This window comes from Narcine bancroftii, chromosome 2, assembly GCF_036971445.1.
Source record: "Narcine bancroftii isolate sNarBan1 chromosome 2, sNarBan1.hap1, whole genome shotgun sequence".
NCBI classification, from domain to species: Eukaryota; Metazoa; Chordata; class Chondrichthyes; order Torpediniformes; family Narcinidae; genus Narcine; species Narcine bancroftii.
This window is the reverse complement of record NC_091470.1, coordinates 34,221,896-34,247,459: the sequence shown is the minus strand read 5'-3', so window position 1 is coordinate 34,247,459 and position 25,564 is coordinate 34,221,896. Positions and strand designations below refer to the sequence as shown.

The 25,564-nt window shown below is 39.5% G+C and overlaps 1 protein-coding gene across 10 annotated transcripts in view; it reads right to left on the bottom strand.

Annotated features, from left to right (window-relative positions):
• ppp2r5eb (protein phosphatase 2, regulatory subunit B', epsilon isoform b) overlaps positions 1–25,564 on the bottom strand; it is a 175,724-nt gene that overhangs the window by 112,732 nt on the left and 37,428 nt on the right. The window contains exon 1 of one of the 10 annotated variants that reach the window (XM_069916248.1): positions 18,081–18,100. The exons of 8 other annotated variants lie outside the window; for them this stretch is intronic. The gene's annotated coding sequence lies outside the window, so the exon portion shown is untranslated. Of the gene's footprint in view, positions 1–15,180; positions 15,200–18,080; positions 18,101–25,564 lie in introns of those variants that run through there. One more of the 10 variants, XM_069916251.1, reaches the window with a different exon arrangement.

Here is a 25,564-nt window from a genome sequence, read left to right as displayed (position 1 = left end):
CTCATAAGCCTGCGGAATTACACCTAATCTATACACCTCTGGAATGTGGGAGGAAATCAGGGTACTTGGAGGAATGGAGGAGAACATACAAACTCCTGACAGAGCTGGATTTGAACCTGGATCGTTGGTGCTATTACGGCATTGTGCTAGCCATGCCGTCTCATTGTTTATTCAAAAATTCTGACAAAGTCTGCCATAAAATTACTTGTAACGACACAAAAAATTGTGAGCCAAATCCATAATTTCATATGGTAGATAGAGGATATAATCCAATATTAGTGAGTTGGAATACTAATTATCTTGCTTTATTCAATTTTATCCAATTGTCAATTCAAACTCAGCACCATCTGTGTAATAACCTTTATGCATTTTATGGCTTCGTGACTCACAGCCCAAATACTTCTTGTTTATTAGAATTTGACAGTTTGTGCACCATTAAACAAGAATGCAAATTAAACAAGAGGAAACTGCAAGTGATTTTTTGGTTGTGGGTGTAGATGTTAGCTCTGTTCAGAGCGCTTTTAGGAAATTAGAGGCAAAAAATATGCTAAGAAATGTCACGTCATGGGGAAGAAAAAATAAAATTAAGTGCATAAAAGGAAACTCCACCCAATCATCAAATTGATGCAATGTGTAAAAGTAGTGGGCAACTCAACAAATGAGCTTTCATTTCACTTTGAACATCAACAAAGCAATTACTATCAGAGGGGGCCACTTCTGGTCTTGGATTGTGTCAATACTAGATGGCTTCACAATCCACACATTTCCAATTCTACAGATCTCAGAATATTAGTGTGTGAGAGAATTCTGTGAGGAACAAAAATCAAAACTTGTGTTCTGGCACAATATTGGCTAACAGATGTAAAGATTAGCTAGCAAAAATAATGGCAGGGTATGGCATCCCAGCCAAATGCATATTCTGCGCCAAATGGAAACAAAATCAACTGAAGGAACGAGAGTTCTGGATTTTCAAGCCTAAGCCACAGCGAAAATCACTGAAGTTGAATCCAGGATATCAAGGCCCAAGATGCAACAGAAACTACAGGAAATTCTAAAAGAGGCTAACTGCTGGAAGTTATGGTCCAAATTCAACAGCATAGGTAGAGAAATGGTTGAGGTTCTACAGATCAATTTTAAAGGGGTAGAGAAAGTAACAGGTAGTAGCCAAAGAAAATTGTGCACAAAAATAAGGGACCAAGTCACAAAGGAAGCTGTAGGGGTGAGGGAATGAGTGGCAGTTTAGATATTTGAATAACTAGGATTGATTCTGGAGAAAATGAGATCTGTACAGGTCAGATGGTTTTAGTGAAATTAGTGAAATCACCGTACATGCAGCATCAGGAAAGAGATACGAGTATCAGACCCAGAACCACCAGGCTGAGAATCAGCTTCTTCCTACGGGCAATGAGGCTGCTGTCCGACTGATTAACTGTGGCTTAGGCTTGAAAATCCAGAACTCTCGTTCCTTCAGTTGATTTTGTTTCCATTTGGCGCAGAATATGCATTTGGCTGGGATCATACAAATCCTGAGATTTATTTAATAATATTTATTTATTTTTATATGTGTACATGAGCATACGGCTAATGTATAGTTTGTATGTGTGTTACATCCGTATGCACTTTTTTTTTTAAACTGAGGACACTTTCGTTGTACAATCAGATAATAAATTTGAACATAATGCTGGTAGCCATGTGGTAACATGATACATAAACCATGGCTTAAAGCAGTGGTTTTTAAACTGCCCCCAAAACTCACATTCTACCTTAAGCAATCCTGATGCCATAAGTGCTCTGTGTAAGGGATTGCTTAAGGTGGAATTTGAGCAGGAAGGTTGAAAACCACTGCACTCGACCCAATTGTTACTGAAATATTTTGCTTGAGAAAAATCGTCATTTCCTTTGGAATTAGTGAAGCCATGCATTTAACAAGTCAATGAGATACGATTAAAACAGTGGTTTTCAAACATTTTTGTTCCACTCACATGCCACCTTAACCAATCCCTTACAGATCACAGAGCACTTGTGGCATAGTGATTGCTTAAGGTGCAATGTGAGTTTGGGGGACAGTTTGAAAACCACTGCTTTAAGCAGTTTGAAAACCACTAGCTTAAAAGGAGAAAGGTCTGGCAGTTTTGTTTTATGATTATAGGCCTTTCTGACAAGATAGAAAGGGGACAAAAACAGAACAGGGATAGGAGGAAGTAGCGGTTGCCGATATTCAATGAAGAAGCAGTTGTGAAAGGGGATGATTAAATAATGAGGATCATAAAAGACAAACAGGCAACTGAAAAACAAAAAGATCATACAGGAAAAAGTCGGGGAAGCGGTTGCCAAACTTCCAACAGTGCAAAAACAATAGTAGAGCCAATATCCATAATATCAACAAGGACACAAACACTTTAAAGATTTAAGGTATAGGCAACTCTTAAAACAAATTCAAAAGAATATTTCTTTACTACTATAGTTCAAGTCCTACAAGAGGATTTTGTTTTGGAAAAGAGGGGCAACTCTTAGGATTATCCATTTCTGTGGTTGTGATCAAAATTCATTGAAAATTAGCATTACTACAGAAATATTCAAAGATAAAATTGAAGTCATGGTTTTAAATTAGGGTAAGATTGAAGTAATACATTTCCACACACATAGTTAAACATGGAATAATTATCGGTATCTATTTCAAGGGAAATCTAAAAATAAATATTCAATACAAATTTATTAACAGAAGGTTACAAATGATGTTTGAATTTTATGAAGTACCGTCAAAGAGAATAGTGAGGGCAACATTCTGGATATGGCATATGCAGATTGAGGATTTTTTTGGCAGGTTCCCACGTTGCCCCCTATTCCAGTTGCATTCATCGCTGCTGCAGAAGTCTCTTGAATATATGTATATTTTTTTGAAAGCAGACTACATACAATGTTTCATAGAACATAACAGCACAGCACAGGCCCTTGATGTTTTGCCAATCCATACATTCCTTCCTAAACAAAGTATTAAGCCCTCCCTACCCCATATCCCTCAATTTTTATTTCATTCATGTGTTTAAGAGTCTCTTAAATGCCCCCAATGTTTCAGCCTCCACCACCATTCCTGGCAAGGCATTCCAGGCACCCATAACCCCAAAAAAACTTAGCTCCTTTCACTTTGTACAAATGTCCTCTGGTGTATGCTGATCCTGCATTAGGAAAGAGGTGCTGTCCCCCCTATCAATGCCGCTCATAATCTTGCATACCTCTATCAAGTCTCCTCTCATCCTTCGACACTCCAAAAAGAAAAGTCCCAGCTCTGCTAACCTTGCCTCATAAGACTGGTTTCCTAATCCAGGCAACATCCTGGTAAATCTCTTCACCCTTTCCATAGCTTCTACATCCTGCCTATAATGAGGTGACCAGGACTGAATACAAGTGTGGTCGTACCAAAGATTTGAGAGTTGCACCATTACCTCTCTAATCCTGAATTCAATCCCCCTATTAATGAATCCCTGCATCCCATAGGCCTTCTTAACTATCCTATCAGGCTGTGCAGCGACATTGAGGGATGTATGGATTTGTACCCCAAGGTCTCTGTTCATCCACACTCTTAAATAACTGACCATTAACCCTATATTCAGCCTTCTGGTTTCCCCTTCCAAAATGAATCACCTGACATTATCCAGATTAAAATCCATCTGCCATTTTTCTGCCCAACTCTGCATCTTGTCTATATCCTCTTGTAACCTTCAACTCCATCCACAGCTCCTCCAAACTTCATATCATCCATAAACTTACTGATTCATCCTTCCACCTCTTCATAAAAGACATTTATAAAAATCACCAAGAGAAGGGGGTTCCAAAACAGATCCCTGTGGCACTCCACTAGTCACTGATCTGACCTCCAGACAGAATACTTTTTCTCCACTACTACTCTCTGCTTTCTTCCAACAAGTACATTTTCATCACACAGCCAAGGTTCCACTGATCCCATGCCTCATGACTTTCTGGATGAGTCTCTCATGGGGGGTCCTTGTCAATTCCTTTTTTTTAAAAAAAAAACCTCAAGAAACTCAATTTGGCTCGTGAGGCACGATCTTCCCTTCACAAAGCCGTGCTGACTGTCCTCGAATAGACTGTAGTTCTCCAAATGCTCATAAATCCTATCCTTAAGAATTCTCTCCATTACTTTGCACACCACTGATGCAAGACTTGCCAGTCTATAATTCCCAAATTCTCCCCATTACCTTCTTTTTTAAAAAAACAAGGGGACTACATTTGCCATTTTCCAATCTTCCGGCACCTCCTCTGCGGCAAAAAAAGATTCAAAGATCATAGCTACTACCCCAGCTATCTCTTCTCTCACTTCCAACAGCAGCCTGAGGTATATCACATCTGGCCCCGAGGACATCAATCTTGATGTTTTTTTGAAGATCCAACACTTCCATTTCCTTAAACTCCACATTTTCCAGCACACAACCATGTTCAATTTCGACCTCACTGTGATCAAGGTCCATTTCCCTTATGAATACTAAAGCAAAATAATTATTTTGGACCTCCCCAACCTCCTCTGCCTCTAGGCACATGTTACCTCCCTTATTTTTTAGCAGCCCTACTTTAATTCTCATCACATACACATAGAACGCCTTGGGGTTCTCCTTAATTCTACATGCCAAGACCTTCTCATGCCTCCTTCGAGCTCTCCCAAGTCCTTTAAGCTCCTTTCAGGCTACCATATACTTCTCATGAGCCCTTCCTGTTTCCTGCTTCCTTCCTCTTGAATAATGTATGACCAGTTTTGTCTGCCACATTTCCCTTTTCCCTTCATCTCTTCCTTGTCCCAGTGGGACAAACCTATCTTGAACTCTGCACAGGTGGTTCCTAAACATCCTCAACATTACTTCTGTGCTTCATCCTTAAAAATCTATTTCCAATTTATCTTCGCTAGTTCTTGCCTTATCCTTTCATCCTTTCCTTCCCCAGTTAAGCAATTTCCCAGTATGACAGTTTTCCATAGTTATATTGAAGCTAAGGGAGTTGTGATCACTCACCAAAATTCTCCCCCACCTGATCAGGTTCATTCCCCAGAACCAGATCCAGTCTGGCCTCTCCTCTAGTTGGCCAGTTTACATACTGTGACAGGAATCTTTCTTGTGATCCCATATTATTGAACCAGGAGTTGTAATGCCTGTCTCTCGTCTTCATCTTGTAACTGTGTCTCTGTAAATCTGCTTCCTGTGTGATATATTAATGATTTTGTGTATTAATTTTCTTCTATTAGTTCATCTGCCAAGAGAGAGACAAGTGGAAATTGGCAGACATCTTTCTTGACAATGTTTGACATGAATTTGGATTCAAGAGGGCTCAATGACAGCATTAAACAATCACAGATGTATTGCCTTCAACTAGTGGAAATGCAGGTAGATATTCAGAGCATGTTGCTTGATAAATCTCGAAGGCAGTTCTTATTATGCCCTTTCCTCGATGCACATTTATGAAACAGGATTGACTGAGCTGTACTATTTTTATTGTTTCCTTGGCAGATGCCAAATCATTTATCAGACTTTATTAATTTATTCAGGTTTTTATTCTATTGAGTGGTTTATTAGGATCCTAATGAATCTGAAATCATATGAGCCAGATGGGTTTTGTAACACTCAGTTGAATGACAATTATTTTTAGCATTTTAGTTCCATATTTGTTTAATTAGCAATTTAAATTCAACAACTGCATTGGTGGGATTTCAATTACCCTCTCTCTAAATAATGAATACAGGCCTCTGGATTAGTTATTAAAATGACTAGATTACTCTATCAGTTTGCAATAGTATATCCATTTGAAATAAAGAATTCCAGCAGAGGTCACGGCTACAGAAAGGGAAGATGCTGCATAGGGAATGTCCACTGAGTCGGTGTGGGTGGAAGTCAGAAATAGGAAGGGAGCTATCACCGTGCTGGGAGTTGTCTATAGGCCTACAAATAGCCGTCAGGAAACCCAGGAGCAAATAAGCAGGCAGATTTTGGAATGGTGAGAGGAATTGTGATTTCAACTTCCCAAATATTGACTGGCATCTCTGACTGTAAGAGGGATAGATGGAACTGAATTTGTCACACAGGAAGCAGATTTACAGAGACACAGTTACAAGATGAAGACGAGAGACAGGTATTAGAAGCTCCTGTTTCAATAATATGAGATCATCACTATAAGGAATAATATAGACAGTGTTACAAGATCAAACCAGCAACCACAAAGAAGGCACATCACACAGGGGTAAAGATGAACAATTACTTTATTAACAAAAATTCACCTTCAAACTTTAATTCAAAATCCCCCCCCCCCCCTTTTATAACAATGCCCACTGGTTAATATGTAAATTTCTATAACAGTGTAAAACTAATAAATTCCCCAGCCTAAATATGTAATTAAAGTCTAAGTTACATTTCCAACCAGCCCACAGAAAAACTTAGACACAAATCAAACACAAAACTCACAAGACTTTGATCTAAACTGAAGCAAAGATCATAAACAAAATTCAGTTTGTTTGGTAAACTGAAGCCAAAAGATCTTTGAGAGAGAGAGAGAGAGAGAGCACAAAATTTGAAGTTGTCTTCTTGTGTTGCTTGCAGAGAGAGGAACCGTGGCTTGGTCCGGATCCTTCTGGCTGCCTTCGGAATGTTCATCCCTTTTAAAATGCCCAACATTCTAAACTGTCTTCCAGACCATGACTCATGTTTTGGGCCTCTTTCCACTCCACAGCTACACCCAGTAGTAGTTTGTCGTCCAAGTCCAGAAATTTTTAGATCATTTTCTGCACATGCCCAGTCCATTTCCCACTCCCTGCAGTCCACCTTCACCTTTGCTCTCAAAGGCAAACTGTCACTTTTTAACATAAAACCACACAACACATAGGTCAATACAAAACACAGAACTCTAACAACAGGAATGACTGAATGGTCACAGATAACATTCAACTTTTCACTGCCTGTGTTCCTCAGCCTGGTTGTTCTGGCCCTGCTACTTCTATATGTTTTTCCTGACAGGAGTAGCTGAATGATGCAGTGTGGATGGTGGTAGGGGTCCTCCTTGATTTTGCAAGCCCTCTTGAAACAAATATCCCTATAAATCACACCAAAGGGAGGCACCATAAGACTCCAACAACAAACTCAATCATGGAAACATTTAAGGACTCATGTTATTAATTTTCTTTTTGTTCTCTCTATTGTTTACATTCATTATCTGTTCATGGTGCTTTGTTTACATGTTTACGCTGTGCAGTTTATAGTTTGCTCTACCAATTAGTGGTAATTCTGAAGTGCCTACAGGAAAATGGAATCTCAGGGCTTTATGTCATGTATGTACTCTGACAATAAATCTGAATCATGGGAGGGAGACCCCAGTCATCCGCTCTGCTGCTTTTACCGTCCTGTGGATTGACCTCCAATTCAATGCTCTACAGCAACTGTAGTTCTTGTAGAAAGTTGACAGAATGGTGGCCGGTAGCCTTGCCTGCTTCAGCCTTCTAAGGCAGTGCAGTCCCTGTGGCACTTTCCTGGCAAGTGATAAGATGTTACATGTCAGGATTGTCACTTATGTGGACACCAAGGAACTTGGTGCTCTCCACTCTCTCCATTACTGAGCTATTAATGTGAAATGGAGAATGTTCATCCCTGGTCCTCCTGAAGTCCACAATCATCATCTTTTTGTCCAAATTATTGTTATACCTAAACAATATCACGAGATTCTCAACCTCTTCTTAGTTTTTCAAATAATTGTTGTTGATGTTGAGGCCATCTGGGTTAGAACTGGATCTGGCATTGCAGTCATGGGTCAGTAGCATGAACAGGAGCAGAATGAGTCCACAGCAAGGTGGTACTCGATGCCCTGTTGCATCCTGGACAGACTGATGTCTTTCCATTAGGAAGTGCAAAATCCAGTTACAGAGAGGGGTGTTCAGTCCCAGCAAGGACAGATTCTCCATCAGCCTCTGCGGCATGATTATATTATATACCGAGCTGAAGCAGCCTGGCATATGAGGCATGGTTCTCCAGGTGGATCAGGACAGTATGGAGGGTGAAAGCTATAGCATTGTCATTGGAACGGTTTCATCTAGATTGGAACTGAAATAGGCCAGTGTCTCTGAGAGGTGCACTTTGATGCTTTCCATCACCAGATACTTATAGCATTTCTTAATAGTGGGTACAAGTGCCAGTGGTCATTGAGGCCTGTTACTGGGATGATGGCGGCTGTCTTGTGTGAATATGAAATTGAGGAGAAAATTCTGCAGCAGTTTTTCTTTGTAGATTATTATGAAGAGAAATGGAGAAAGAAACCTAATGTGAATTGCTCAAATGGAGGATGATAATTGTAAGTGCTGTGTGTGTTTATTATACAAGTGCAGCAAGTAGTGTAACAAATAGGAAACTCAAAAGTAGCTCAGGATATCAAATTCTAACAAGACCAAAATATTTCTGTGTATATGTCAATTGTAAAAAAAAAAGAATTTGAAACAGAATGGAAGTTGGTGAGGCAGCATTAAAATTATCGTATCCAGGTAAAACAACATTGAATACAGTATCCAATTTTAGTTAAAACATTCAAGCATAGGAAATGAAATGAAAAACCACACGGCTGATCCTAGGTATTAAAAGATTTAGTTAGGAGTCAAAATGGAAAAAAGTCAAGTTCGAGAAAAGAAAATGTTTATGCCTATTCAGGATAACTCAAAATAAATTGGGCACTACTTCAAGACACAAATGCTAACAAATGCAAGAGCAATTCAGAAGATTAATTTCTTCATATAAACAGTGCATATATTTGCAATGATAATTTGGATCAACAGCTAAAAATCTTTTTCAATGTAGTAGGGAAAAAAAGAGGAAATGTGCATTTTTCAGGATGGTTGAGTTACAATTGCTAAAATTGTCTTGCTATTTAGAAATACAACTTCACAAGATACAAACCAGCAACCAATTAAAAATAAGCAGTTAAAAATATAACCATTAATGTTTCAACACAACAATGCTCTTAAGAGGCAGATTGATTAAACATACAACAATTATTTTTTCAGTGTACAACATTTTTTCACCTCTTCACTTAATTCCTCGACACCAGGGCATAGAACCTTTTACCATGTGTGGGCCGGATGGTATGTCAGTGGTTGAACGGTGGGCCACATTGATGCTACCATAAATGAAATAAATACTGAAATACAGACATTATGTAATTTAAGTTTTCAATCATCTCTGCCTGAGTACATAATGTACTATGTATGAACATAACTGACTAACTGTACACTCCAACCCATTTTTTTTAAACTGGAGAAGTGCAGTGTTTAAAGCCTGCACACAAACCTCACCAGAAGCGACCTTCCCTCATCCGCACCTGGATTACACATCCCTTGACGTGAGATACCAGTCCCACCTGGACAAATTTAACCTGTCCCTCGCCCTTGATGAAAGGCAGCACTCCCCCTCTTTCACACCACAGGTGAGCTACATAAGCCCCTTTTGTCCCCAGCTACGCCAGCCCAATGCCTGACTGCACTCATTATGGAGAAGTAGTCACAAAACATGTAGAGCTCCAGGTTGATCTGACAGCTGCCTCGCAGTCAAGGTGGTAGTTCTATTATACCTGGGAGCTCATTTCGAATGGCAGGATTGGGAATGGGGAGAAAGCAGAGTAGATAACAGATGCTATGGTGGTACCTACGGAGTGGCCGGATAAAGCAACTGGCAATGAAGGTTCTATTCAAATACTGTTGAAGCAGGAACACTATCCCCCTTGACTACTGTTTTCCTTTTATACACAAGCCCTGATGTGCATGCACATTTTGAGGAGCTGAGCATGTTTGGGAGGAACACCCTGGATATTTCAAATCGAACCCAGCGTGAGCATCATTTTCACCATGCTTGTGCTAAGGGTCCGCATTCGTTGTCCCATAACCTGATCCTGAGAGTGCGTCGGGTGCTCGGCGGGGAGTACACACAATCAACTTTTCAGGGCGGTGGTAGTGCTATGCCTTCATTGCCGGAGATCACAGAGAATGAGAATCTCCTCTGGGACTCCATTAATATCCCGTGAGATATGTTGGTTTCTCCATGCTTCTTCAGTGAAACTGGAGCAGCCTAATCACAAACTTAAGCAGAAAAGGCTGGAAACATTCAAGAGCAGTATCTGCTTAAAGATAAATAATTCACGTTTCAGGATGAAGAACCTTTGTCGTAACTAATTTCACTGCAGAATATTTCAAAATACAACCTGATAGGATATCTTTCCGTAAATTTCAGTATCCATTTTTGGATTAGCAGGCCAGATGCACATAGTACTTTTGCATTTGGTTGCAGGCTAGATAAATTTGGTCCAGCCTGTGGGCCATAGGTTGCCAATCCCTGCTCTACACCATGGTAATACAAAGATATATTAACTGTGCTCTACTGTATTTGGCCCAAACCTATGTAGAATTTCTTTTGCTAATGTACCTTCCTTGACCACGTAGCTTTCACCCACTATGGAGAAAAAGGTGCCACTTGGGTCACTTTTAATTCCCCCTCCCCCTTTATTCTTAAATATATGCGTTTGGGTTTTAGACTTCCTACCCTGAGAAAAAGACCTGATTATTTACCTTAACAACACCCCTGATGATTTTATATACCTCCAAAATCACATGTAAATCTCCTACACAAGGTTGAAAGGTTTCAGCCTCTCCTTGTAATGCAAGTCAACCAGTCCTATCAACATCTTCAATATTTTCTACACCTTTCCAGCTTGATATGACATACTTCCTATAATTGGGCAACCAGAACTGCACACAATAGTAAAAACACCAATTTACTTTCTGACATCCCAATTCCTGTTTTAAATGCCATTACCAATGAAGGACAGCATATCAAATGCATTCTCCACCACCCTTGTCAACCTGCCATTATTTTAAGTGTATTCCATCTGATTAGTGTACACACATACACATAGCATATCATATCATCACGGAAATAGACAAAGGTGCAATTTAAAATAAATATTTTGGGGTTATTTACTCAATTACTGGAAGACTGTTCTTCAATCTAACGGTCTGCGAGAAGACTCTCTTTCTTTATCTGGCAGTCATGGCTCCAATACCGACTTCTTGATGGAAGCAAATCAAATATTCTGTGTGCTGGATGGAAAGGATCTTTGATAATTCTTTGAGACCTATTTAACCAACACTCCTTGTAAAAGCCATCAATAGAGGAAAGGGAGGCTTCAGTGACCTTCTCAGCCGTTTTGATGATCCTCTGGACCAGTGCTTTGCAGCCACCATACCGCACAATGGTGCAGCCAGATAGGACCCTCTCAGTTGTGGCCCTGGAGAATGTTTCCATGATGGGAGCAGGTAGTCTTGACCTCCTCAACCTCCTAAGTAACAATTGCTGCACCTTCCTGAATAATGAGGAGGTGCTGAAAGTCAAGGATAGGTTATCCCTTATATGCTTACCGAAGAACTTTACACATCTTTAACTCTCAGTATCTTTGTTCTGCACCATTTCATCTGAAGCAAGGATCGGCAAAAAGATAGACAACAGACTCGCCAAGGCAAATAGCACCTTTGGAAGACTACACAAAAGAGTCTGGAAAAACAACCACCTGAAGAAACACACAAAGATCAGCGTGTACAGAGCCGTTGTCATACCCACGCTCCTGTTCGGCTCCGAATCAACAGCTCCTAGAACGCTTCCATCAGCGCTGTCTCCGCTGTATCCTCAACATTCATTGGAATGACTTCATCACAAACATCGAAGTACTCAAGCTGGCAGAGTCCGCAAGCATCGAATCCACGCTGCTGAAGATCCAACTGCGCTGGGTGGGTCACGTCTCCACAATGGAGGACCATCACCTTCCCAAGATCGTGTTCTATGGCGAGCTCTCCACTGGCCACCGAGACAGAGGTGCACCAAAGAGGTACAAGGACTGCTTAAAGAAATCTCTTGGTGCCTGCCACATTGACCACCGCCAGTGGGCTGAGATCGCCTCCAACCGTGCATCCTGGCGCCTCACAGTTCAGCGGGCAGCAACCTCCTTTGAAGAAGACCGCAGAGCCCACCTCACTGACAAAAGAGAAAGGAGGAAAAACTCAACACCCAACCCCAACCAACCAATTTTCCCTTGCAACCGCTGCAACCGTGCCTGCCTGTCCCGCATCGGACTTGTCAGTCACCAACGAGCCTGCAGCAGACATGGACATACCCCTCCATAAATCTTCGTCCGCGAAGCCAAGCCAAAGATCTTTGTTCCACAAACACTCTCCAAGACTAGCATTTAGTGTGAAATCCTGCTCTGGTGGGAGTTAACAAATGCATCATTTCACACTTATCCGAATTCCATTCCTTTGTTAACATCCACAATTGATCTTGTTGTAAACACAAGATAATTTTCCTCACTGTCCATTATGTCACCAACTTTGATGTCATCTCCAGACTTGCTAACCATATTGACCACATCCAAACTACTTACTTCATCCATATTGCTAATATAGACAACAGGCAATAGGAATACAGCAGATTTCAGTGGTACAAATAAACATGTAAGCATAGCAAATTATCTATATTAAAGGTCAAGGAGTTGTGAACACATGTCAACACTATATGCAACTTAGAATAAGGCATTCTAATTCAGCAAGAAAAACTTGCAACATCCTGTCCAGCCCAAGGGACTAATCTATCTGAATGTTTTTCAAAAGCTCCAACACCACCTCTTCCAATAATCATTGCAAGTAGGATATGCAATTAGTTTATGAATTTCAGGTATATTTAAGCCTAAAGATATTTTTGCAGAGATGTTATTACTGGGAACCAAGAAATCTTCTATTCTCCTCCAAAATGCTCTACAAAAACAGCATTCGATTTTTCATAAAGATGATAGCAAAATGCTATTTTCCACAATGATAAAATAAGAGGATAAAATTAAGAGTATAATTCTGTTGCCCAATTTTACATGATTCTAAATACATTGAAAGGTTTTATTTGAATTATTAAAATATTATATTCCACCTCCATTTTGTTTTTCCCCCATCTCAACTGCTTAGAAAATTAATTTTTACCTCAAAGGCATGATTAAGCCAAGAGTTTGCCGTGAGTGGCAAAGGAATTAATTGCTTTTTCAGTTCACCCCACTTTTCGTTAGCTTTTCAGCAGAATTTTTTTTTAATTTACTTTTATTCAGCAGATTTTTAGAACTCAACTATTTACTTTGCATGTTATTCTTGACAGGAATAACGCAACATCTCGAACAGATCATGCAATTGAGATACTGCCTTCACAAGGTGAGTATTTTTTTAATGAAATGAATAAATCAATTTAAATTTAGCATCAAAGAAAAAAAAATGAAGCATACATTTCCCACTCAACTTTTAAATATATTGCTGCTCTCTCATTATTGGGTCAACGTCATGCGTCAGTAAACTCCACTACTAATGTAAAACTGCTGTGAAGTGCAGTGTCATGAATTCAAGACCATTTAGGTATAAATATTAAATGCTTGCTTTGTTAACAATCTCACATCCTATCAATTAACCAAAATTTGTTTATGAAAGCTTTAAAAAAGACTTCATCTAACAACAAACTATTCCATCCCTGAAAGCATTTATCAGCATTCCCTGATGAAAGTTGAGTTTTTAAATATTTTTTGTCATTCTATTGAGCAGATAAAGATCAATGTTCCATGAGTTCATACCTGTGATTTAAGGACAGTTTTCATCAGTAATAGTGTTCAGTGGAAGATAAATTACAGCAAAATACATGCCAACAGATAGAAGTATAATTACTGAGCGTACTATTATTAATACTGAAAAATCCCGGTTAAATTTACAAATCAAAAAGTTATATAACCATATAACCATTTACAGAGCGGAAACAGGCCATGTCGGCCTTGAGTCCGCACTGGTTTGAAGCCAAGTGGATTGTCAGTAAGAACTGGAACAACTGTCGGTCAGCAACTTCTTGATGGTGGCAATGTGGAACGGCCATCTGTGCCTTCTTCATCTTCCTTTAAGCCCACTATCTTTGTTGTTTTGGCTACTATAATTTTCCAAAATATCCATTTTCTGAGCTAACAACTCTTGTGACTAACTTTTTTGTTACTTTCTTCCAATTTTCTTCTTAAGTCATTCACTTCCATTTCTACAGCCGTTTCTCGTTCTTCCACATTCTCTACTCTTTTCCCTATTTCTGTCATGACCAGCTCTATTCTACTCACTTTTTCTTCTGTACTTTTCATTTCACTAAATTCTAACGTCAACCATTCTTTTAATGCTCTCATTTGTTCTTGAATTTTTTTTTTAATCTATATTCTGCCCATCTATTTTATCTTCTATTTCTCTCTGCAGATCTTGGTCGTCTTCTTCTTCCTCTTCTGTGTCTGCACCTATGTTTGTGTCTACTGTCTTTTCATGCCACCAGAGCATTTACAGTACATTTGTAAGGTAGGAAGTAAATAAATCTTAAAATAAAACTGAAAAGAAACCCAAAGGATTTTTAAAAACTACTCTGTAATGTTCTTCTTGGTGATGTTGACTTATGTCAGATTATTTCTTTCAGCATTGATTAAAAGATCACCTTGTAGCAGCCCATGGCCCAGCACAAGAAATGGCCATCGAACGCGGCAATCAAGCAAGCAGCACGCGGGGATGGCCCCAGTAATAGCAGCCGAATCGACCAATCACTGTCAGCGGATTGCGTGGGTCCAATCCATGCCTGCAAATCTGAGACGGCCAATTGGCAGTCAGCTCTGCTCAAGCCAGAGTGCGGCGGTGATGCAGCCTATAAAAGGCAGAGCTGCATCTCAATAAACTCAGTCTTCTGCACTCCCTTCGTGAGAATCTTTCTATAACCTCAAGCTATGACCGTAGCGACCTGATACAAGTCAAAAGTTCTTGATTCAGGTCAGCTTTGCACTATTTATTCACATCTGTTTATATATCTGCTGATGCTTTGAAGTTATTTTTGAACAAATCAAACCATCTCCACTGAATGGAGTAAAGCTGACATGGATCAAAAATTTTAAAAATGAAAATATTCCGATTAAATTTGATCAAAAATACATCAATTTGCATTTGAGTTACTGCAATCTTTTTTTGGGAACAATGCCCAAATCAAACAGACACCTTCACAGACACAACCATTATCAACTGCCTTTCCTTCCAGGACACAGCCAGAAATGGGGATGTTTGCTGATACTCACACAATTTAAGTTGCCCAGAGATTGAAGCAGTCGATACCTGTATGCAGCAAGAGTTAGCCAATATTCAAGAATGGGTGGCCTGTAATGTTGGCATGACAAAAATGAAAGGATGTAAACATCAAATATGAAAATGTTCACCTTTAAACACCATTGTTTAAAGGCAGAAGAATAAAATGGCATGAAGAATTAACAGACTATTTAGTATAGAACAGATTTCTCTAAGAACACACATTAAAAGACTTCCAAACCCTGGAAATCCAAAAATAAAAGCATTCCTACTGGGAATGAAGCACTGCAACAAGGCTAAATTCCATTTGGCAGTATTTGACATGTCTGGATTTGTGCAAATTAAATCTCTCTTTTGATCAGTCATCTGATCTTCTCTTTGGAAAAATACCCAATATCTCCTGTTTCCAAACTTCCATTCTTGTCAAAAAAGTTGTCTTTAGCCAACAGTTTCCCTACCTACATCAAAACAACACATCCAAAAGATTCCAGTCAGGTTATAAGGCCCACCATAGCACAGAGTCAGCCTTACTAAGAGTATACAATTACCTGCTCCTCGCCACTGACTCAGGGAGCTCCACCTTTCTGATTCTCCTGGACCTTGGCGCAGCATTCAATACTGTGGATCACGCTATTTTAATAGATCACCTCCGTCAGAGGTGTTGATGGCGTGGCCCTGAACTGGTTTAAATCTCATCTTAGTGATAGGACTTCCTCAGTCAACACGTGCAAATTTTCATCCTCCTCCTACCCTTTCCTGCAGGGTCTCACAAGGGTCTATTCTGGGCTCCATTCTCTTCTTATATCTGCTTCCCCCCGGTCATATCATCCAAAATCACAGCATCTGCTTCCACTGCCATATGGATGATACTCAGCTCTATCTCCCCCTGAAGCCCAACAACCAAAGATAACCAGCCTCAATGACTATCTGGAGGACAAATAGCTGGAAGGCTCAAAACTTCCTGCAGGTAAATGAAGGCAAATCATCCTATTTGCCCATACCTCCTCCCTCCCCCCAACTCCACCAAAATGATCTCCAATACCCTTGGTAACTTATCCACCCTTATTAAACCACAAATCCATTGGCGAGATATTTGATTCCAGGTTTGACGAACAGTAGTAAAAGCTAGGTTTTTCCAGAACCGTCCTATTGCCAAAATCTCAAGAAAGTTTATTTTCTCCCATTTAGACTAACTCTCTACATATGGTAATTAGTCAGTCATCATTATCTTGTCTGCAACTGGTGCTGAATGCTGCAGCAAAATTCCTGATAGGAGCCAAGAAGAGGGACCACATCACTTCTATTCTGGCCTCCCTCCACTGACTCAGTACAGCTCAGAATAGATTTTAAAGTTCTCCAGTTTCTTTACAAAGCCATAAATGGACTCCCCCCCCCCCCCCCTCTTTATATCACCAATCTCCCAACACTCCACTTCAAGACCCCTTAGAATGGCTAATTTAGGTCCCATTCAAATCACAAACTCAGAGGAGATCGTGCCTTGACTATTGCAGCTCCCAAACTGTGGAACATTCCTCCCTCCATCAAATAAGCCCTTTCCTTCAATACTCAAATCCAGATTGAAGTTTTATTTTTACTCACAAGTCTTTTGAGGTGATTGTTACCATGTTGTATGCACAATTCTAAACCTCGGTTACTCATTTTATACTGCACTTTAAATAGCTTCTTCAGTTGAGATGTAATTTATTATCTGTACAGCAGTTTGGTCAACACGAGTTGTTTTAAATGAGCTATATAAATAAATTAAACCATTAGCTAATTGTTCCTTTTCAAAACAATCAAGAACTGTCCAAGATCAAGAGATGTAATGCAAAGTGATAAAAAAATTCAGAAATTTAGATCAAAAATTTTTTAAACTTAAAAGGGTCGAACAGTTAGCATAGCAGTTAACACAATGCTGTTAAGCCCACCAGCGACTAGGGTTCGAATCCAGTGCTGTGTAAGGAGTTGGTTTGTTCTCCCCATGTCTGCGTGTTTCCTCTGGGCACTTCAGTTTCTACCCACTCTTCAAAACATACTGGGTAAAGGTTAAAGATAAAGGTTCCAATATTGTCATGCAATGCTACATTTAGAATGTAACATACATGAAATTCTTTAACTTTAGTCTTCTGTGAGGCACAACTTTGTCCAGCACCCCTCACAGAAACCTACAGCACTTGGTGTTCCCAGGAGGCCTCCCCTCCACATACTGGTCAGTCCTAAGCCTGCTCAGCTTCAGAGATCAGAATTTCAGGAATATTCAGGCTATTAGGTGCAGGTTAACTGGGTGTAATTGATCAGCACAGGCTCGTGGACTGAAAGAGCCTGTTACCATGCTGTATGTCTAAATTTCAAATCTAAAATTTAATAGATTTTCAAGAGACTGCAGATGCTGAAATCTGGAGCAAAAAAACAAACTGCTGGAGGATAAGGCAGCATCCACAGAGGGAAAAGGACAGTTGACATTTCCGGTTGAGACTATGCATCACAATAGAGAGTGCAAAGGGGAGATTACCAGCATAAAGAGTTGACAGGGAGTGGCGAGGCAAAAGCTGGCAAGCAAAATAGGTAGAACTGAGAAAGGATTGCTGGGGAGGTAGAACCAGTTGAAGGAGGGAAGGCTGGAGATAGTGACAGAAACTGGGAAGTGATGAGTGGAGACAAGGGGCTGCAGATAATGAAAGTGATAAGTAGAATCATGCAAGAGAGGAATGTGGGAAAATCAGAACATTAAGGGGGAAGAGGGAAGGGATAAAGGAACCAGTGGGAGAAGTCTGATGAATCCAGTTGCAGAAGGGAACACAGAGCAGGGAGGGGCTAGTTTTCAAAGAAGGGAGTGTGCAAAAAGACCCGAGTGAATCAGAAGGGGAGAGGGAATTAAGAGGGTGCAGGCTACCTGAAACTGGACAATTAGCGTTCATGCTGTTGGGTTGTGCTCTACCCAGGTTGTAGATTGTTCTGCTTAACAAGTATTTCTGCAAAAAGAAATGATGGGAAACAACTTATGTATGCCACTATTGCGTGAAACTATTTTGCTATTTATTGGTAAAATGTATGAGATAATTGGATATCTTAAAGCTTAAAGACAAAAATAACATACAATGTTATTTAAGCTACAGCATTCCAGTTACACCTGGAGAAGTGTGTTAAAAACAGCACCAAGTTTTCATGTACAGAGTCAATGACTTAAACCAGAACTTGCAGGAGAAATTAAAAACACTAAGCTTAAAATTTACATGGCCTAGGCATCACAGCACTTCTACAAGATATGTAGCTGTCTGCATCCACACAATTGCAAATTGTCATATGGTACATTCAAGCTCGTATAAACATGAATAAATATTTTCAGAATTTGTGCTTTGTTCTCTTACTGTCGAGGGAACCCTGTCTCTATTTTACAGTAGCTTAATACTTTCCAAGCCATGATTCTCAATTCAACAATGATAAATTTCACAGCAGTTCACATGATTTGGTGCTGTTTGGTGAAAATCCAGTCAAATCAAAATTCTTATTCTTTTTCAAAATGATCATTTAATTCTTCATTCCAAAAATAGTTAAACATGCAAGATTGTGTTTCAATAACATGGATCAGAAATGGAAGAATTCTGAAATAGCTTTGGTCTCTGCAAAAAAAAAAGACAACCATTGGCTTCAAAAACTCAGACATGGACACCAAAGAAATGTTTTAAAAGTAACCAAACCCTGTTCATGTGGACCTCAATTACAAATTACTTTATATATTTGAATGTAAATTTAAACCATTAACCATTGTTGAAAACCTTTGACTTATTCCAAACATTTCTATTTGAGCACTTGCACAATTGCAAACAAAAATACCTCCCAATAAAAAAAATCTAATCCTACAATAATAACCACACAACTAAAAATACAAAAATTGTCATAGCTCAACAAGTCTGCAACTATTTTTTCCCTGAGATTTCAAAAACACCAGTCTGAGAATACAGACTCAGATCACATAACCCCAGTGAGGAAATTATCTTATTTTCAAATCAGCCTTCCTATCACAAAATTAATTCTTCTCTTTGGCTTGGCTTCGCGGACGAAGATTTATGGAGGGGTAAATGTCCACGTCAACTGCAGGCTCGTTTGTGGCTGACAAGTCCGATGCGGGACAGGCAAACACGGTTGCAGCGGTTGCAGGGGAAAATTGGTGGGTTGGGGTTGGGTGTTGGGTTTTTCCTCCTTTGTCTTTTGTCAGTGAGTTGGGCTCTGCAGTCTTCTTCAAAGGAGGTTGCTGCCCGCCGAACGGTGAGGCGCCAAGATGCATGGTTTGAGGCGAGATCAGCCCACTGGCAGTGGTCAATGGGGCAGGCACCAAGAGATTGCTTTAGGCAGTCCTTGTACCTCTTCTTTGGTGCAACTCTGTCACGGTAGTCAGTGGAGAGCTCGCCATATAACACGATCTTGGGAAGGCGATGGTCCTCCGTTCTGGAGACGTGACCTACCCAGCGCAGTTGGATCTTCAGCAGCGTGGATTCGATGCTGTCGGCCTCTGCCATCTCGAGTACTTCGATGTTAGGGATGAAGTCGCTCCAATGAATGTTGAGGATGGAGCGGAGCCAACGCTGGTGGAAGCGTTCTAGGAGCCGTAGGTGATGCCGGTAGAGGACCCATGATTCGGAGCCGAACAGGAGTGTGGATATGACAATGGCTCTGTATACCCTAATCTTTGGGAGGTTTTTCAGTTGGTTGTTTTTCCAGACTCTTTTGTGTAGTCTTCCAAAGGCGCTATTTGCCTTGGCGAGTCTGTTGTCTATCTCGTTGTCGATCCTTGCATCTGATGAAATGGTGCAGCCGAGATAGGTAAACTGGTTGACCGTTTTGAGTTTTGTGTGCCCGATGGAGATGTGGGGAGGCTGGTAGTCATGGTGGGGAGCTGACTGATGGAGGACCTCAGTTTTCTTCAGGCTGACTTCTAGGCCAAACATTTTGGCAGTTTCCGCAAAACAGGACGTCAAGCGCTGAAGAGCTGGCTCTGAATGGGCAACTAAAGCGGCATCGTCTGCAAAGAGTAGTTCAGGGACAAGTTGCTCTTGTGTCTTGGTGTGAGCTTGCAGGCGCCTCAGATTGAAGAGACTGCCATCCGTGCAGTACCGGATGTAAACAGCATAATACTGTAGTCATACTTCTCCCATCTTGCCAAACAAAATAAAGCAACGTTCATGATAGATTCACCCAAGGATGGAATGAAGTTGCATGTTCAAAATCATTGGGATTCACCTCCTCAACCCCATCAGATCTTCCTTAGGATAAAAACAGTTGCTTATGAATCACTTCAATGGACCTACCATTTTTGCAAGTCTCCCAAAAAATTAGGAACATAGGAAGTAGGAACAGGAGTAGGCCAAAAATGGCCCATCGAGCCTGCTCCGCCATTCAATACGATCATGGCTGATCTAAAATTTATTTTGATTTATTTTCCATTTATTTCTAATTTCATGTTACATAATCAAGTTTCAGAGCTTTTGTCAATATCATCAAATGACTAAATTTTGCAAACTTCTGTTCAAATTGTTTGAACTGATCTCATTAAATAATGGCAACTTTTCTTCACTTTAGATTTTTTTTATTCTATACACATGATTAAAGTTAAATACGACATAGTGAAAATCAAAAGTAAAACAAAGTTCTGTGAAGATTCAGGCAAGGAAGCATCTAACTCCAGAAAGTGTCACTCCTCAGTTGATAGTTCATCAGCTAGCTGCAAAGTTGAGATCAATTCACTTCTGACATCTGCACTGCAATACAGTCACAAATGAGATGGAATGCATCTAACAATCCTTTCTGCAGGGAGTCCCTGGCCATAGCACAAACATGCATATTCAAAAACAGAGAACCAGATATTTAGAGTGCTGGACCCACAGAATATTTTTGTTAATTGTATAGTCCAAGTAAATTTTCCAATGTTTAAACATGTATTTAAACTAAGTACTTTAAGCTGTTCTTTAATATTTCTAATCAGGAAGGCACAGCAGCACCTACAGTTTGAGGGCAAGGCTACTTGCTCTCATCTTGACAACATTTTACAGGACCCTCATTTTACATTAAGAGTGCCCTCTCTGGCTGCAACATTGAGTGGTATGGTAGCTGCAAAGCATCAGACCCTTAAGTCAATACAGAGGGCCATTAAAACAGTCATGAAGATCACTTCTCTAATGACAACATTCATTGGGACACGCTTAAAAAGGGATCAAAGAATTACTGCATGGAGAATCCCTACCATTAATCACACACAGGATCTTTGATCTACTACAGTCAGGAAGGAAGCATAGGAGCATCAAAATCAGGGCTGTCGGACTAGGAAATAGCTTCTTCACACAGACAGAGAGATTCATGAAAAGTATCCTGCAACCTTGTGTCTCTCATGAAAGAGATGGACAGCACAGTTGGTGTGATGCTAATTACAGAGCCAGTGACCTGGGTTCAAATCAGCACTGCCTGGAATGAATTTGTACTTTCTCCCTGTGTCTGCATTAGTTTTCTCCAGGTGCTCCAGTTTCCTCCAATCCTCCAAAACGTGCAGGGTTGCAGGTTAATTTAAAGGGCTGGAATCAGCTTCTACAGTGTAGTAATTAAAATAAATAAATGAATAAATTATTCATAAAATATTTATACATTTATTTTGTATTGTATTTTATGTATACACCTGATTATTTTGTGCTGTATATAATGTTTGTGCGTGCACTGAGGTCCAAAGAAATGCTGTTTGGTTGTATATGTGCATTCCGATAATGAACTACAACAACAAACTTCCATTGGAACTGGCAAAATGTCATTGGCCCAACCCATTAACTGTTTATTCTCTGTCGCTGCTATCTGACCCAAGGAATATTTACTGCAAATTTTGCTTTTCTTTTCCAGTAATAATGGCATATGCATTTACATTAATTTCTTAGAAATATAGGTAATGCATAATTTTCTTATTTCTGTACTAACATTACTTTTCATGATAATGTAAGGTCTACTTTGAAATCCAATCACTGGAAAGATCGCTTCTGGTCTTGCATGTTAATATCTGACAGAGGTTATTTCAAAGGCTTTAATATAATCAAACGGGTCTTCAAATATGAAAGTATTGTTTAAAAAACAGTTGGGATTACAAAGACTAAAACTGTACTTGTTTTGACAAATCCTTCTACACCTGTCATGATAGCTTGTTGCATAGTTACATTCTCAAACATGATAAACAGTTTCATGGCCATAAATTAAAATGCTCAATGCAGAAAATACAATACAGTATCTCATATTCCAACAGCAGTTGTCAGAATTCAATTCTTGTCCATGAGTGGATTCAGTTTAAATAAAAGTAAACCATTTAATTTTGCTAACTCCATCTTCACAATAATTTACCCCACCCACCCAAACACAGCACTGACAAATACATTTTGGGAGGAAGGTCAGATTCAGAGGACTACCAAAATCTATTCCTATTTATTACGCAAGTGAATGGAGATGATCCCAATTATAGCCCTGAGTTATGGAAATTCACTTTTACACAATTCAAAAATCACTAACCAAAAATTTGAGATCAAAATAAAATTTGCTCACAGAATTTGTGGGGGGGAAAAAAGTAAATAAAAGTTTTTTAAAATTTGTATGGCTTGACTAGGTGCAGATAATGAGACGTGGCCAGTTTTCTAGGAACGCCACATCCGTTGCTCCCATAACATGCGGTTCTCTTTACTTCCATTAAAATCTTACAGAAAACCACCAAATACATGTTCCATAGAAGTAAAATCCAAAACTAAATAAGAGATTTTCTGTCGTAGATTAAGACAACACTTTGTAAGACAGAATTATAGAAACCACAAACACATGTTAAATTAGTTACATTGCAAACGGAACAAAATAAAAACAATCTCAGATGTTTTTGGATTAAAATTGCCAAACTCCCATAGAGAATGCATACAGATAATGAGAAAGACCAAGGACCTAATTTTAGACTTCAGGAAGAGAAAACCAAGGGTACGATCCAGTGAGCGCTGGCAAATCAGAGGTGGAGTGGATGAGCAAATTTAAATTCTTGGGAGTCACTACCTCAGAACCTTTCCCGGACCCATCATACTAATGTCATAGTGAAGAAAGCCCATCAGGCCCTCTACTTCCTCAGGAATTTTCAGAGGTTCAGCAGGTCATCAGATACCTTAGTGAACTTCTACAGATGTGTCGTGAAAAGTGTGCTGACCCGCTGCATCATGCCCTGGTATGGGGGCACAAATACCTCTAAGCAGAAAGCCCTGCAAAAGGTAGTGGACACAGCCCAGTACATCACAGGCAAAAATCTCCCCACATTGATAAAATCTACATGGTACACTGCCATCAGAGAACAGCAACACTCACCAAGACTCCACACCACCAGAGGGCACGATCTGCTCTTGCTGCTGCCATCAGGAAAGAGCCATAGGTGCCACAGGAGTCATACCTCCAGGTTCAAGAACAGTTGCTACTCCTCAACCATCAGACTCCTAAACATACTCGTATACAATCAGGAAGGCGGCTTGCCAGCGGCTATACTTTGTGAGGTGCTTGAGGAGATTCGGTACGTCACCGAAGACTCTCAAACTTCTATGGGTGTATCATGGAGAGAATTCTAGCTGGTTGCATCACAGCCTGGGAATGGAGGCATCAACTCTCAGGACAAGAATAAATTCCAGTGGGTTGTTAACTCAGTCTGCAACATCACAGACAACAGACCACTCCATCAAGGACATCTACATGAGGCAGTCTTTAAAAAAAAAATCAGCCTTTATTCTCAAAGGCCCCAACCACTCAGGCCACCCTCTCTTCACTCTGCTACCATTGGGGTAAAGGTACAGGAGCCTAAAGACAAGCAATCAACAGCACATGGACAGCTTCTTCCCCGCTGACATCAGATTCCTGAATAATCATTGAATTTACTTTTCGTGCACTATTATTTTTATAATTTTTTTTATATTTATTTTGTAAGATGGTTTCCACTATGAATCTGCCGCAAAACACAGAATTTCATGACTTGCTCGTGAAAATAAATTCTTATTCTAACTCATTTAAGGACTCATTCTTTGCTCATTATTTATTGCTGAGTATTTATTTTCTGTATATGCAGTTGGTTTACATTTCTCTGCCTTTTTCTCAAGTACAGTTTACAGAATTTAGATTTCAGATTTATTGTCAGAGTACATACATGACATCACATACAACTGAGATTATTTTTCCTGCAGTCAATGCCTGGCTTGAAGAAAAAAAAAACCAGGTGTATGTGATGTCAAATATTTACAGTACTAACAAAAAATTTGAACTTCAAAAGAACAAGGCAACTAATCTTTGAGGTGCCTTAGCTCCATTTTTGGAAAGTACACTGACAGCAGACAAATGTGAGGAATGTGCACTTGTTTTCAAGAGGAAGACTGCAACAATGACCCTGAATCCTCACACAATTTATCTCTTCTAAGAGAAAAAGAAATGGGAAGCAAGTTGCAAGTTTCTAAAGCTGCAATTCACTGTCTGGTATCTTGCATTATATTTTACAATCAATAGGCCATTGTTGCTATATAATTCACTTTTCTTGCAGAATGACAAAAGTTTTATTTTATGAAGAGTTTAATGCTCATTTCCAGCATGCTTTCAATAATTTAACACCTAACAATAAAGGCAAGTGATAAAATGCTTCAATTTTTAATTATTTCCACAAATCTAAGTTTGCACTTATTTAAATCCATCAAGCATCTCAAGATTGTGATTTAGCCCAAAACCATTAAGGCAAAAATCAGATCCAAGTATTTTCAGGTATTAAAATAATTTGAGTACTCCAAATTGGAAACAGAATATTTGCTTAAACAAAAGCATGAACTTGATTTTTTTTTAAATGTTGAAGGGAATTGTTTAAAAGCAATCCTTGCAGTCGGCCACACAACCTACCCACATATTGTAAAACATTCCAACTTTAAGTAGTAACACACACTTCCCCTGGGATAAATTCAGTTGTAACATTTATATTGCTTCATTCTGAGAAACAACAGGTGGATCAAGCAACTGGAAAATCTCAAGATTTTGGGGGTTAAATTTAAATGAAACAAACATACCAGGTGTACTTACCCTTACTTAATGTAATTTGCTCATGTCACTAATTATCTAAAATTATTACATGCAGCAAATATGTTGTCAAAACAATGAAAATGCATCTTATTTTTGATTATGAAATTCTGTCATCAACAGACTAGTTTATAATCAGTTAAATGTTACGTTTCATAACCAAAACCTCATGGGCTAATATGCAGTATAACTTTTTTCGCACGAAGCTTACATCAGACAGATGGCTATTTTCACAGGTCTACATGAAAATAGCATTGAAGTCAATGTTATTCACATAGTAATGCAACT